Here is a 13,728-nt window from a genome sequence, read left to right as displayed (position 1 = left end):
GTATTTTTATAATATCTGTAAGAATTTGTGGGATATTTTGGATAATCTTCCCCTGTTTTTAGGAATACTGATTTCGTTGTGGCTAAGCAGCTGCGTATGACCTTGAACAAAGCAGAAGTCTTGGAATGCCTTCCTGCTGTCTGCATGGACCTGTTCTTTTCAGTTACTACACAAAGGAATAGTTGAATTCCACTTGGAATATAGGTATGCTTGAGTTTCAGGAAATAATAGAGTACTGTTGATTAGTTGTGAACTAGAACAAATAAGCCACAAGAGGGCATATTTTTCTTGGTTTCATCACCCTCATACAAATAAGGTTTGCCTTAATTAAGTATCATAGGAATCCCTCCCTTCCCCCATTTTCTTAGAAGAATACATTATGTCTAAAGTGTGCTCGAAGGGTGGGGTGATGGTGGTATGCGGTATTAAGAAAAGCAAACTTTAAAATGGTACTTTTTAAATATGATGTATAGGAAAGCTGTTTATTTTTCTTTAAGATAATTCCTTGGGGATTGTTTGTTGCTATAAGAACATTGTTTTTTGTTTTCGTATTTTTTAAAGTCACTACTGGACTTTAAACTCACCATTCTGCAACAGCTATGTGGACTTCTATATCAGGCACCGAAAGCCATTCCAACCTCGAAAGAACGTTCATAGACAAGGAGGTTTTCTTTTCTGAGGTCTCAGGACTTAGGCCAAAGGGGTTGGGTTGTGTTTTTATTTTTATTTTGAAGTGCATTCCTGCTGAATTTAATTATTCACCACACCCCAACCCAGCTAAGTAAATATAACCTTAAGATTCTAGCTTGGAAAGGTTTTGAAAAATATCTGATTTTTTTTTTTTCCAAGAAAAGTTTCTATAGTAGGGTGCTGTATTGTAAATGGCATCGAGGCAAGAGGCAGAAGAAGCGGGGTGATCACGCCATCTCTTGACTTTGGTTTCATCATGCATAACATGAGGGCTCGAAGGTCTCTGAGGCTTCTCCTAACTTTGTATGTTTATGATTATTTATGATGTTATCAGAGTTTAAAACTCAAAGACATTAAGCAAAGTTCTGACAGTTTTACATTTCGATTTACTAACCATAAACTATTTTCTGTTTTTATTTGATGATGAGAAACAGATCGGTTTAGTTGTGAGAGTTCTATGCATGTGTAGTTAATATTGAAATAAAGATAAAAGTCAGGTGTGTTCTTTTCAACCACTAAACATGTTCTAATGATCTTAATATGTAATTACCTAATTATCCGGTGATGAGTGGATTGCCATAATCAAATGAAACAGATGGGAAAAAAAAAATATCTGAAGTTTGTAAGGGGAAAATACCTGATAAAAGATTAGGTGAGCTGCTTTCAACTCATGCCATCACTTTCCAATTAGACATAAACTAACATATAACATTTATCTATTGGTACTGATATATTAATGTGTGAGAAAACATTTATAAAGTAGTATTGATTATAATGCATGACCAAGGTATAACTAGTTTTATATAGGTGAACACTAAATGGCTTGGTTTTAGTGTTGTGGCTCCATTTTCCATTTTCCATGTACCTGTGCATGGAACTTTGCAATCTCTTCTATCTAACCTTTCTTCCCCTTTAAATTTACCAAATTACCACACACACCACCACCACCACCCCCCCCTTTTTTTTTTTTTGAATAGCAGACTACAAGGAGAAATATGATAATAGGACTATAGATTTTGTTGGAAAAGAACTACAGGCCAGTGCCTTCTGCTGCAAGTACAGCCAAATCCTCTGAGATCCTGCTAGATTTAAATTGTGGGCCCAGTAATTATCTTTCTCCTGTCTGCAGAGCAGAGGTAGCTATATGTGGAGTTGGGAAAGCCTAGAATATACCCATTCTACTCTTGCACATCTGTGGGGACAGAGCCAGGAGTGCAGTTTCCAGGTTCTTGGTCTCATTGGAAAGGTGCTGGCTCAGGTAGTAAATGTCCATCCACTGTGATTGGATGGCCATCAGCTGTGGCTAGTTGGCCGTCAGCTGTAACCAGTGAGCCATTGTCCACTAATATAACTGCCATGGCTATGCTAGCAGAAAAATGGGGGCTAGCAAGAAGATGGTGGCTGAGCTAGCAAGAGTGGATTGCAGTTAGCATGGCGGATTGCAGTTAGCAAGTGAGGTTGGTTGGCAGAGAAGCAGATGGGGGGTTGTGGATTATGTGGCTCCTGTCTCCTGTGTCTCCAACCCAGCCGCCAGTGATACTATAGTGGTATGACTCCCCTATCTATGGCTCCGTGGGTGTTCCTTTTTGGCCTCACCATGTCCTGTGTTCTTATGTGGGGAGCGGGAGCAGAGACCCCGCGTGACACCCTGCATGACACCCTGCATGACAACATCCCTGCTGACTTCCCAACATGGATTGATGATTCTTGAAATTCTACAATTAGAACTTAATTCTTTGGCTTCATTTAGTATTTTAATATGATCCTTTGAGAAATAGTGTATTTCACATGATCTAACACGTAACTACTACCATATAGTAAGAATAACCTACTCAGATTCTATATGTGAGCCCTAAGGGAGATGGGTAAGGGGTGGTATGTCACAGGGGAAGCGACTGGATCCTCAAGACAAGTTTACTTATTCAACACATTTTTCCAAGCACCTGGAAAGTTCTTTGTTTTCTTTTTTCCTTTTCTTTCTTCTTTTTCTTCTTCGTTTTCTCCCCCTCAAACTGAAAAAGGTATAGCAGTATTAGGTAGTTCTAACTGATTATATACACATCTCTTTCAGTGTAATTAAAGATCACTTGTTGAATCTCGACTAGTCACCCTTGGAGATAAGCTAAACTGTATAATACAGCTTACATTTTAACAAAACTTAATGTAAAACAGACTTCCCACGGGATGTTATTGTAAGGACTCAGACAAGATACTAGTCCGACAGGACACATTACCGATTTGCTTTTGATGACAGTAAATCTCAAATTCTTAGGACGGTAAAAACCATGCTGGTGGGATCCTGAATAGTTAGTAGAAAATTCAAAATAAATTCAGTGACTGATTATCATCATCATAGTCACTGTTTTCATTAACTCGTTTAACACAAAACTACTTCTTAAACACCTAACATATGCAAGACACTCATACAAGTACCCTGAGGATTACAAAGCCGTGGACACGACTGAGGCCATTCATTACAACTTTGTGCTGTGCAATTGATTCTGCCTGCTGTGTGCTCAGAGTAATTAAAAGGAAGAAAAGCACAGAACCCAGTTTCCAGATGTTGTCTCCTCACGGTATGTTCAGGATGCCCTAGGAAAGACATCTGTGAAGTCAGGGTACTTCAAGCTATATCAGTTCAATACATATTCAAAAACATTGTTTTGGGGTTTGGAGAAACAAAGACACAAAATAGCCAAACTCTTGTATGGGATACAGACACATACAAAACGATATGATATAACATGAAAAGCACTTATAATAGTGCATTGGGAAAATAGGAGGGCATGATCGATTCTATAGGAGCTCTGTGGAAAAGGTTAAAATTTTAGCAAAAGTGTGGGGACAGCGCCAGGAGTACAGTTTCCAGGCTCTCGGCCTCATGTGGAAAGGTGCTGGCTCAGGTAGTAAATGGCCATCAACTGTGATTGGATGGCCATCAGCTGTGGCTAGTTGGCTGTGAGCTGTAACCAGTGAGTCATTGGGCACTAATATAACTGACGTGGCTACGCTAGCAGCAGATTGTGGCTGGCAAGCACGGATTGCAGTTAGCATGCTGGATTGCCGTTAGCTCGGCAGATTGAGGATGGAGGATTACAGCTAGTAAGTGGTGTTGGTTGGTTGGCAGAAGAAGCAGTTGGCAGGTTGCGGATCCTATGGCTCCTCCTTCCTGTGTCTCCAACCCAGCCAGCAGAGAGAATATAGTGGTATGATTCCCCCATCTATGGCTCCGTGGGTGTTCCTTTTTGGCCTCACCATATCCTGTGTTCTTATGCGGGGAGTGGAAGCTGAGACCCCCATGACACCCTAATGCATGACAAAAAGGGAGATGTTTGGTTTGAGTATACTGGGCTAGGAATTACACAGGAGGGAAAAAGGGAAAACCCAAAGTTAACCACAATTCTAGTTAAACAATAATCTGGGCAGTAAACTGACAAAATGATTAGAAAATTAGTAAGTAGAGAGTTAAGAAAAAAATATTCATCATGGACCCACCATGGGCAAAACCCTAAGTGATGCAGTGACAAAAGAGGTATTTTTTCACACTGAGCTTGCAATTTGGATTGAGGGGCAATGCCATTAACAAATAAAAGAATATAAAAATAAGGAAATGCAATAAACACACCAAGGGTATGGTTGATTACAAAATGAGTGGTATAGTCTTGACTATAAAGCATTCAGGAAAAAAAAAAGTTGCCATAGGTGAAATAGTCTATAGGGACTTAAGTTTCCCTGTATCCAAAGAGGAAAATTATGGGGCTGGTTGGTTGACAGTCAAAACCAAGGTTATAGAGATGGGGCAGCATGAGACACAGGGAAAAAACCTTGGTCCGAGTTAGAAAACTTGAGTCTCTCCTAAGCCTGGCTCTGCCACCAACCATCTGTAACTTAAAATGACTCATTCAGCTTCTGTGGCCCTCAGCCTTCTACTGCTGAGAGGAGGCTGAATGAAGAGTCTCCCTCCCACCCCCTTTCCACTTCTTCCATTGTTGCCATTGTCTGCTCACTATTCCCAAACCAAAACACCCCTTGTCATCCCCCAAGGGAGCTTTGGGACCTTACAAGCTATGCTCTTAAATCAAGCAGAGAAATGCAGGTCTCCGTGGCTACTTTTTTTTTTCTTCCTATGGCTCTATCTCAAGTCAGCTTTATATCTGGCACTAGTAAGTGCAAGGTGTGTGTCTATAGATCTAGAGTTCCAATCACAGGATTTACCATGCAGCTAACAAGGCTCAAGCTTCAGGAATCATCACTTGCACAAGCCCTTTCCATGTCCCACAGGGAAGCCAGCCAATAAATTCCCATAGTCATATGTTTTGTCAAAATCTGTAGAATTATGCTATTTCTGCATTATTAAAAAAAAAAAAATCTCACCTCCAAACTGTGTTAAGTTCCAGGCTCCTCTAAATGTGGATCCCCTCCAGGTCCCCATATACTTCCATGTTTTCTGTTGTATGACCAAGATGTGTACAAATCTACAAAGAAAACCTCCTTAAATAGAAATAGGTGACATATCCCTATTGAGCTGCTTTGAGGTACAGGGAAAGGAGACTTACATCTTCGTGTTTTGATTTTGGGTTTTTATTTTTTTTTTTTTTATTGTCTTCATCTTGGTCTATCCTGTGTATGTCACTCATCCTCAGGCCTGGTCTTTCAAGGCCAGAATCAGTGGATTGAGGTTTCACATACTGGAACACAGGTACTCTTTTGAGACTTAGAATTTTTATGACAAAGTTTGTCCTATTTCTTCCGCAGGAGGTCCTTAGAGACTTCATGGTATAGAATAAAACAGCTCCTAAGTCACGTCTCAGACGTGCAGGCTCAGACGTCAGAGGTCGTTTTACAGAGTGCCCTGTCCGGAAAAACATCCCTTAGCGCGGCGGGAGCTACATTTAATCCACGCTGCTGACAGCCCGCACGCCGGCAGGGATGGACGTCTGCCGCTGGGGAGGATTGGCGTGCGCAGAGGGCGGGGGGGCCGAGGGCTAGGGGAGGAGATCGGAAGGGGAGAGGTAATCCCCGGCGTTTTGAGCATCCCCGTTTTAGAAAGACTGAGTCTCTCCCAGGACAGCTGCTGCGGTCACACCACAAACTTAAAAGCCGTCCTTCTGCTCGGAGCGTGCCTTTCCTCACCACCCTCGCCTTCCCAAAGCTCCAACTGGTGCCTGGCCCTCCGTCGGTCCCGGCAGGCGCTCTGGGGCCAGCAGCGCCCCCTGCCTCTCGGCCTGGCCTCTGCGGCCGCAGCCTCCGCGCTCCACCAGGGCCGCCGGCGGCTCCGCGGCTCAGCCAGGGCAGCGGCTCAGAGGAGCTCGCGCCTTGGCCGGGAGTCACCGCCTCGCAAGTCCACATCCTGCATCCCCGTCCTCTCTCTCTGAAGGGACATCAGGCAAAGAGAGAGGGCGAGAAAAGGTCGTGGCAGGTAAGGCGGGTTTCGGGTCACCTGCTACTCCAGTGGGAGGGCGCGCTAGGGGCCGCGGTATTAAGCAGGGGTGACTGTATTTGGGGTTGGCTGTGGGTCCAAAGTGAGGATGCTGATCGGCCGGGACACGGAGAAAGCACTGAGAGCGGACAGGGAATGGGCGCGCGGGAGAGCCGTCGGCGAATCCGTGAGCTGAGGAGCGGACGGCCTTTGCGCGCCGCGCCTGGGACAGCGTGGCGGCGGGGCGGAGTCCCACCTCGCGGCCGCGGCGGGCGCCTCCTCAGCTTCAGCTCCTTGGGCGGCCAGCACCGCGCAAACTTTTCCTCCCCACACGCGCCCAGAAACTTCTCCTTTGCTTCCTTGCTCCTTCGCCCGCCAAGGAGGCAGGGAGCGCGTTTGAACTTGCCTGGTGGCTTCGGCCGGCTGCAGGTTCATTTGGAGACGCGTTGGTGGGGACCGTCTGGGGAGGACTAGAGCAGGGCATTTTCTCCTTTTTCCACTGGGCTGGAGGAGACGGGGAGACGGTGGTGATTGTTTTTGTTGTGGTGCTTTTGGGGAGGGATGGACGACGCCTTTTTCCTTGGGAGGGAGTCGCGATGCTCGGTGGGTCGGATGGAAGCGTGCATCCTTCTGAACCCAGAGGGAAAAGTTGGAGTCAGACCCCCGCCACAAAGCCGGCTGTCTGGGAAATGTGGTTGCGGCAAAAACACTCTTGCTAGAGCGGGACAGCCCTGGGTAGCCCTCAGCTGGACTCGCCCGAGAAAGGCCGCGTTTTAACTCCGACTGGAAATTTCACCCAGTGAATGTACGCCCCCAACCCCGGGACTTCGCTCCTGGCTCCCTACAGGCACTCCCCGAGTTGACCCGATAATGGGCTGCCCGGGCCGCGCCCGGGCCGTTTCCAGCACTGGCGGATTCCCCTTGTTCGTGACAGGCGTCCAGCCCCTTCAGCTGAAGTACTCTGCTTCAGTCCCAGCGCGGAGGGGACTTGACAGGAGGAGGAGACACCGCGCTCCCGCCTGCAGGAAGGTATCCAGGGGACTGGTCAGGAGCCGCACGCCCAACAGCTGGGACCGCTGAGGTCCCGGACTCCGTGTTACGGACATCAGAGATTTAAATGGGCGAACTTTTAGCTGTTTAGTGCAGCCGTAATCAAAAGCAAGAGTCCCTACAAGGACTCTTCTTTTTCCAACCCCCCTCCCCACCCCATTCCTCCTTGGCTTCTCAGTGCTGTTTGCACAAGCAAAAGAAGAGATCTGGGGTGGGGGTGAGGGGAGGGATTTAAAGTCTCATGTTTAGCAGGAAAGGATTCTCCTGTTGACAGTGAGTTTGTGTGTTTGTGTATGTGTGCTTGAGGGCGTTGGGGGGGGGGATCCCTAACGGGGAGGAAAAGGCTGAGGGGTGGTAGAGGAGATGGGACCCTCCTGGGTCGCGTGCTGCTGTTGTGTAACCGTGGCAACCGCCAGGGCAAGAGCGGTCACAGCCTTCCGGGTTCTGCACGTGGAAAGAACAAATGTGAAGGATGGGGAAGGGAGAGAGCCACTGTCATCACTCCAGTGATGCCTTTGCTTTCCCCGCTGCTCCGAGGCCAGACAGCAAGGAGGATGAGCAGCGAGGGTCGGGTTTGGAGTGCGCAGCCCCAGGCGGAAGATGCTTTAACTCTGTCCAGCCTTGGAATCGCTTTGGCTTGTCCCAGCAGCTAAAGTTGGCCCGAGGAGCCATCGCTGACAGACTACAAAGTGATGGCCCAGGTCATGGAGATGGGAAAAGACCTTGGCCCTTGGAAGAGAAAGGCCAGGAAATACAGGAAGGTGATGTGGAAAGAGATAAGAATAGGGTCAAGAGGTAGCTGAGCTACAATAAAACGGTACTGATCTGGACTGGCAACATTTCAAGTGGAATTTGCCCATTTGTGAAATGGAAAATTGGTGGAGAAGGAAAGGGACATTTATCAAGCACATATTGCATCCCAGGCGCTTTGCACATTATCACCATTAATATTACCACTAATACTACAGAAAGTGTCATTATTCTCCTTTTTTTCTTTTTGATGAAAAAAGCAGCGATACAGAGTTAGAAATGGGAGGTGTCCCATTTGGCTTTTGCAATCTTAAGAAAGAATCATAATTCTTAAAAATGGTATTGATGGTTAGGAGAATAGACAAAGCAGTTATTCTCATTTTAGAGATGAGCATGATGAGATGTAAAGGTGTTAATTGATGTGTCCAAATATAAGCTAGTGAGGGGCAGAGAAAAGACTGGAACTGTATTACCTGGATGTGGGTCACCTTTCAGGGACTTCAGGCAGCTTTCTATGACCGCACTTAAAGGAAGGACCTTTATAATATCTGCATATTATAGTTTACAGGGGGAGAACACCTAAGAATTTAAATGGATCCATAGTTGAGGATAGGTATGGGCCTCATCAAGTCTGCAGGCCAAGAATCATGCGCATATTAATCTATATTTATAAATGTCTTATTGTATCTTATAAGAATTATTAGTGGCTTAAATAATGTTTGTAAAGGAAAAATGAAAACAAAATAAATGTGTTTTGTCAAATAGTAACCCCATGCTGCGTTGAGAAAATTTCCTGAGATTAATGAAGTTTTCCTTAGTCTACTTATTTGCCTCCATGACCCAAATACCGAAAAACTTCATATTTCAGCACCACTGATTTACCTTTGTAAGAGTCTGTTGCCAATTCATTTAGGGGGAGTAATGATTTGACTTCTGTTACCTTCCTGCTGACTTTCTGAGAGGGAGGTCAAGGGAAAATGTCTGGCAATGTAAAATGTTTTGGAGTTATCAGGCAACCAGAATTAACACAAACTAAGGGTGAAAGGTACAGAAATAATTATGTGGTCTTTCTTTTGCCTTCTTGCAGAATTGCCTTTATAGGTACTTCTTAAAGAATTTGTTTTATATTTTTGCCTGTGAAAAATGCACAAAGATGAACTAAAATTTTAATCTTTTTGTATGTGTGTGTTTGTATGTTTGGTGGGGGAGGGCTGGTAGGGTTGGAGTGGGAATTATTTTTAGTGGCACGGAAGGTCTAGAATATAAACAATTACAAAGGCAGAGGAAGCACATGCACTGTTTCCAATGACAGGCTAACAGATCAACTATAGATCTGAACTTGAGTCACTGAGCTGAATTACTCTTACTTTTTTTCTTTTCTAAAAGCAGGAAATATATTGTTTGGGATTGCAGTTAAATTAAGATAAGATGTTTAATAGTGCCCATTTATTATCCTCCATATTATATTTTCATTCCATTGCATGGGCATTTATTAACTATCAACAGATTTATCACAGACCTCAAAGTGTCTTTGAAGATATCTTCTAGAATTGGAAGGTGTTTCTGTAGCCTGGAGTTTGTTTATGCTTGTACAAAGTTACTTGGTTAATGGTCATCCCCATTTTTATGAAGTAATTGGAATACCAACTTCTCAGTCTCAAGGGGGAACACATTCCAATTGGTTCTGTTTTAATGAATGTTAGTATGTCTTCAGATTGCATGTTATAGTTCGTTATTTTGGGAAAAAACAATGTGACTCTGAATTTTACTATTCTGTTTGGGAGATATAGTGCTTTGATGACATATGTTCATTGGAAAGCATTCTTGTCAGTTAATAAATGATTTATTTAATAAATAAGAGAAACCATAGCACTATTTTGAAAAGTTATTATTCTTTCCATAAATACCTGGAGCTATAGAGATTACTCAAATAAAGTAATAAGTATTTCAACACTCAATAACATATTCCATGAAAGTAAAAAGAAATATTCACATTTGTGAAATAAGTAGTAACAACAATAATAATAATGATTGACCACGGGCAAAATTTGTTAGTCACATTCATTGTTACCTCAACGCTTGGTTTAAAAAACTATTACCTTACTCCCAGCAACCTTAGTCCAAATCTCTTTTTATTTTTATATTTTCATTATGTCTTTCTAGCTGGTATTCTAATTTTCAGTCAGTTGTTTTCTTCTTTACTTTTTTCGTTTATGATTCCTGACTAGATCATAACCTTGAAGGATTCCTGACTAGATCATAACCTAGAACCTTGAAGGAAGGAATTTGTCTTCTCTAAAGTTTTATACCTTCAGATGAGTATATGCTAAACATATCCTAGAAATTTAACACATATTGAAGTCTAATTAATTATCTAAGTAGTTAATAGAATGATTTTGAACTTATTTATTACCTATAAAAGGTCAGATTAAAGATCTTTGGTTTTATACTTTACTTTCTCTGAGATTTTAGGAAGGAGAGTTTTCTTCTATATCTGAGTTTTACCCTTTCATAGAAAAAAGTGGTGAGATGCTGAGTATTTTATCATAACGTATCACATACAGGAGCGCTGTAATGATCATGTGAAATAGAGTATATTACAATACTTAATAAAAAGTTGCATGCTACAAAAAGTTATTATTTTGTTTTTTAATTTCTTGAAGATCCAATTAACAAATGAGAATCTCTATCATATATGTCCACATTGTTCACCTTGACTAGATAATACCTACCCAAATAATAATTAGGAAGAAGGATATAGTGTAAGCAAAATTCTTTATAAACAAGAAATACACTGATACGCAACTGCAACATCTTTGAGATTATTTTGAAATTTCAATAATATTGAGATATACTTAAATTATTACATATTTATAACATAAATGATAAAAACAGATAAACAGTGCATCAAAAACCTGGAATACATAATGAAATATACTGTTTCACACTTAAATTTGAAATGGTTTCAGTGATTTTATCTTCATTAATATTTGATCATTTATCTCTGTTAATAATATTTAATAATTTCCGATAATCATCAGCTAGGATATCTTTAACCAGCTTGCTGATCTTTCACTGGTAAATTTAGTTTGCATGTCCTTTTGCAAAGCTTAATAACCTACAAATATTACCCTTCCATAGAAATGTATAAAATAAACTGAGAATTAAGTGACCAAGGGTTTATAGAAAAGTTCTCATCTTTCTGAATATGAATCTATCGTCCCTTTAAAGATATGTCTTCTGCTTCAAAAATTAGGACTTTATGTTTGTGTGTTCCATAGTGTTCCAGTTTTCAAAAAACTTCAGCATTTTATATTTTTAAAACTGGTGGTTAATGTGTTCTCTTAGTGAGTTTTACTAGCAAATTACAGGCAAAATGGAAACATTTGCTATATTTTCTAATTAGAATTAAGCTCATTAACTGGGACCCTTACTATCGAAACCAAAATCAATAAAATAAGCAAAAATGTCTTCATTATTGAGTATCTTAAGAGAAATATAGTCCTATTGCTTTTATGGAAATAAAATAGTATAGCTATATGAAGGTAACATTATTAATCTACCATCAGATAAATGTTGAATTTATTTTTCCATTATTAATTATAAATTTTACTAAGTCTCCTCTTTAGCCAATCTTTTGCATATCTTAAATGGATTTTAAAGATTGTAGTATCATATGTTAAGGATTTTGGTGCCTGTATTACTGGTCCCTAATCAATGAGTCAAACATATGTAGTTTCAATCATATTATAATAACAGAAATTAGACTAATAGGATTACTCAATAGAAATATTGTCTGGAGTTGCCTTAGTAAAGAGAGAAATAATATAATGCATACATTTATTATTAGTCTGTATAGACTGCTTATAAACAATGTCCGGAAAAGAAGTAACCCTCTTAAGTGGCTTAAGTAGGCCCATTAGAAGCCTTTTATTCAACATACGGTATTGACAGCTGGGTCCATGCCTAATGGTGTCTAAATAATCTAGTTTTCTTTGATGGGATGTATAAAATCAGGTGTTTTTTTTGTTTTGTTTTGTTTTTTATCTTTATTGTAAAGACCAGTTCATACATATGAAATTCAGGCATTCTTGGGTTTTGGTATTTGTTATTGTTGTTACTTTCAGATAAATATTTGCTCTTCACATCTGAAATGATTGTTCTATGAAAGAAAGAAGTGTTTACTCAGGTGAAAAATGAATACTATTCTTATTTGGAGGAACACTTTCAATTTTGCTGAAGTGTGTGTGTGTGTGTGTGTGTGTGTGTGTGTGTGTGTTGTAGATCTTTTATTTTTGTAGTAATAATTTTCATTACAGATCTAGTTCATGATTATTACTAAAAATCTAGAAAATGCAGACAAGCATACAGTAGAAAGTGTTAGTAAAAATTTATCCATAAAGCTACTACACACAAGGGTATATGTTAATTCTTAGCTTAAACATGATTTTAGTTCCTAATACCACTCTCTGATGAAAAGGAATCAGGGATCTTTGGAGAAAGGGCTTGATTCTAGGACTGAGGTAGGAACTATACAAAGTGAGCCTGGATCATTTCGTAGTGCCAAAAAAATAAAGACCTGCTCAACACACACACACACACACACACACACACACACACACACACACTACCACAACAACCACCACTACCATCAACACATACACACAATGATAGTGGTATATCAAACAGATGGGGAACCACTGAAAGAGCTCCCTGGCCATAGCTGGAACAATTTGAACCACAAAAAATAGTAGCATTGATTATGATCCAAAGTATAAAATAAATATTCATAAGACCATGCTAATATAAATAAATGATTGAATATGACAATAAATGGGGAGATTAGACAAATCTCCCATACAGTAGAATTTAAAATAATATGTAGATACTCTGCCCTCAAGCAAGAGGAGCATAACTCCCTCCTTTTGATGTGGGAGATAAGAATGGTTACTTTCTCCAAAAAGTACATCATGGAAAGTGGGGAAAGAATACAGTGGATAAGCCTGGGAATCACCATCTCAGCCAGGTCGTCAAAGTCAACATCAACAATTATAAAACACATTGATAGTATGTGCCCTTGATAATGATGGGATGAAAATGACACTTTACCTCTGCAATGTCTCTCCCCAAAACCCATAACCCCAATAACTAAGAGAAAAGTATCGAACAAATTCCGATAGAGGGGCAGTCTACAATATACATGACGATGACTCCTCAAACCTTTCAAGATCATCAAATAAAGGAAAGTCTGAGTAATTGTCCAAGGTAAGAGGAAGCCAAAGAAATACGACTAAATGTAATGTGGTATCCTGGATGGGATCCATGAAAAGAAAAATAACGTTGGATCAACTAAGGAAATCAGAATAAACTACGGACTATAGTTAATAATAATGTATCAATATTGGGTCATGATTTGTAACAAATGTCCATACTAATGTAAAAATGTAAAACTAACAGGAGAAACTGGGTGTGGGTTATATGGGAACTCTGTGCTATCTTCTCAATGTTTTTATAAATCTAAAACTGTTCTAAAAATAAAGTCTATTTTTAAAATTATATATTTCAAAGCATATAGATTAACTGGTGAGAAGCTATATAAACGGGGAACATTTCTCTGGTCAGCAAGGTTAATATCATTCGATTAAATGCTTTATTCCCCTAATTCTGCTATTTTGTCTTTTTTTTTTTTTACCGTTGATGCTAAATGTAATAGATCATATCATAATAAACAAATATTTTGAATTAACTTTTTCTCATAATTACTTATTTTCTAAATAAAATGTATTATTTGTATTACTAAAAAGTTCCAGATCACCATT

The 13,728-nt window shown here is 40.5% G+C and overlaps 1 protein-coding gene across 1 annotated transcript in view; it reads left to right on the top strand.

Moving 5' to 3' along the window:
• Window positions 1-5,734: 5,734 nt before the first annotated feature.
• The window catches only part of SEMA3D (semaphorin 3D), a 198,248-nt gene continuing 190,254 nt past the window's right edge, over window positions 5,735-13,728 (top strand). Inside the window, exon 1 of the mRNA XM_019753571.2 lies at window positions 5,735-6,109. The gene's annotated coding sequence lies outside the window, so the exon portion shown is untranslated. The remainder of the gene's footprint in view (window positions 6,110-13,728) is intronic.

The sequence above is a fragment of the Rhinolophus sinicus genome, linkage group LG09, assembly GCF_036562045.2.
Source record: "Rhinolophus sinicus isolate RSC01 linkage group LG09, ASM3656204v1, whole genome shotgun sequence".
Lineage (NCBI taxonomy): Eukaryota > Metazoa > Chordata > Mammalia > Chiroptera > Rhinolophidae > Rhinolophus > Rhinolophus sinicus.
The sequence above is the reverse complement of the archived record's forward strand: the minus strand, read 5'-3'. Positions and strand labels throughout refer to the sequence as shown.